This window comes from Rhagoletis zephyria, unplaced genomic scaffold, assembly GCF_001687245.7.
Source record: "Rhagoletis zephyria isolate East Lansing unplaced genomic scaffold, Rhagoletis_zephyria_1.1 Rzeph_scaffold_03823, whole genome shotgun sequence".
In the NCBI taxonomy this organism is placed as follows: Eukaryota; Metazoa; Arthropoda; class Insecta; order Diptera; family Tephritidae; genus Rhagoletis; species Rhagoletis zephyria.
The window spans coordinates 40,517-43,319 of NW_016160906.1; positions in this window are offsets into that span (position 1 = coordinate 40,517).

Here is a 2,803-nt window from a genome sequence, read left to right on the forward strand (position 1 = left end):
TTTTTTTTTTTTAATTAAGAGCTCAATTATTCGATTAATTGGAAATTATGATTACTGAAAAGATCAGTTACTCGAGTAATCAAGAATTGGATTAACCAAAAACTAAAATTTGCTTTATGATTAATCACCACTATGACTAAAATGAGTAATCAAATTTTCAAATTACTCTTTATATATAAAGAAGTAAAAGTCCTTGTTATTTTTATTAAATGAAATATTTTTTTCATATGTATACACATTGGGCCACATTAATAAAAAACGATGCAATTGCTTTTTTTTATTAAAATTACAGACCTTTTACTTGAATTTGTTTGAATAAAGCGAGTAAAAGGTCTGAAATGTTAAGAAAAAGCTTGTAAGCAATAGCTGGCCACACACGACGAACATGTGAGCGAGCATTTTCGTGCTTGCGGTGGTTGTTCGTCGTCTGTGGGGCGGTTTGCGAGCATTGCATTGAAAAAAAAAAAACAACCTCATTTTGTGTTTATGCTTGCAGTGTGCTCATCGGCGGATAAATGCATCCAAGCAATGAGTATTAAATAACCTAAATCAAAAGCATTGCAATTTCATCATCCGCGTCTTTACTTACGCTTTCACGACAAAATCACATATGAGCCGCTCACCGTCTGTAGCAAAGGACAGCGAGCATGTTGGCGAGCATGCTCGCGTACATGTACGTCGTGTGTGGAAAGTGTTAGTTTTTGATTCATACGGCCCATTATAAAAAAGAAGTTAAGCATTTTCCAAAGCAAACTCTTTTAACAAGCAAAATTATAATTTTTTGAGTCAACATGTCTTAAATAACTTGCTTAATCATCGTTTTGAGTTTTTAAAATCTTGATTACTTGAGTAATTGATTAACCGAACAACTGTTTAACCAACTTGTTCGAGTAATCGAATGACCGCACAGCCATAATTAAAAGCAAATTCTTCGTTGATGTTTTACTTTCACAAGTACAAGAAAACTAAAAAGCTTGGTCGTAATCTCGAAAAATCTAATCTACAAAAACAAAATGCATGGTGAAAAACTAACCAGTACCAAGCTGGGTGTGAAGAACCTATATAAAAAAAATCATATTATTGTGTTCTTCTATAGACTTTGTTATATAAACATTTTCAAACGCCGAAACAAGTAACATGTTTGCATTCAGAAACCTTATGATAACAATGTCACTAGCTTATGCACAAATCATTAATTGAAATCCTAAAATCCCCAAAAAAATTGCGAAAACTTTCATCCGATCGAAGGTTGAAAATATCCGCATTTTCATTCAGTAAATCCTACTATATATCTATAATCATGCATTGAACCTTGCAAAGTATCGCACAGTGCCTCATTCGCATTTTCCGTACAATATTTCTATTTTCAATCGCATTTACTAAGGCATCTGCCACCAAAACATGAAACCTGCCATGGGTGCTCGTAAAGTGTGGGTGAATTCATATACATATGTAAAAAATACTAAGCATCAGTCTCTTTTATTTCTAAACCACACTATAGGAAAGGTACATATGTACATGAACATTAGAGTGGTCTAATTTTTGTATGGGGAAAAAATTTCATCCTAGAAAATGGGGCACCCCCGTAGTTTTTAGAAGTGTTGGGCAGTATCGATACCAAAAGTACTCAAACCTCAATGCTCAAAAGGACCGACCGCACTCGATTTTTAGAAGTATCGATACTGAGTACTCCAAAGAACTCAGTACTCAAAAAAGAAATCGAAAGTACTCAGTACTCACAGAGGCACTCGAAAGTACTCAGTACTCACAGAGGAACTTGAAAGTACTCAGTACTCAAACATACTCTGTATAAGTACTGAGTTTTCTTTACATTTACCGGTATTCAGAAATGATGCTACTCAATTTGAAGCTTCAATAGTTTTCAAGTACAATACCAATTTGAATAAAGTGCTGCCAGCTTGTGAGATTTCTACTCTACTCTAAAAAATGTCTATTATTTCGTGTGTATGTCCAAGGAATTTGTACATCTGATACTTCACCAGCCTGTTGCCTCACTCTTTCCTCCAGAAATAATGGCACGGGCATATATTTCTGTTGCAAACATGGGTTGCCTTGAGCTCTTTTTTCGCAAAAAAAAAACTTAATAAAAGCGTACTAGAAAACTTAGCAAATTTCTTACGAGCTGCGTAATGCGTTAAGGAAATTTGACACAAGAAAATTTCTTAACCATTTCTTGTACGTCATTTCATATGGAGTTTTTGCTTTTCTTGAGAGCTGCATAGACTGTGTTGTTCGTTTCATTTACACACGGAGATTTGTGTATGCAATTGTTGTTGTCAGCTGTGAACCGCTAACTCAATTTACACAGACGAACGAGAGCACAAAGCGTGTTGCCCGAGCACGAGCAACTCGGTGCCCCTCTCCTTTCCTCGTCACGCTCTCTCCCACAAACGTCGAGTTGCGGCAACAAAAATCGCCGTGTGTAAATGGATTAACATTTACTGTGGGGAAGAAAAAGAATGAGCACTTGAACAGTTCAAAGTCGACCGACGTGTTGCTCGAAAGAAAGGCTCGGCAAAATAGAGGGGGCTTACATAATCGCAAAAATGCAGAGGGAATTGTGAACACGCTTACGAAGAATTCGAGCATTTCAGGAAGGAAATTGGTATTATTTTATACGGTGTTCACATGAGGCGATTTTACAGGCAACTTTTAGTTGAAAGCAACAATCGCCTGGTATGAACGGACTTTCAACTAATCGCTTCCAATGAAGATGGGGTACAGCCATCTTTTGATTCAACTAATCGCCTGGAATATCGCCTCGTTTGAAGACCGTATAAGG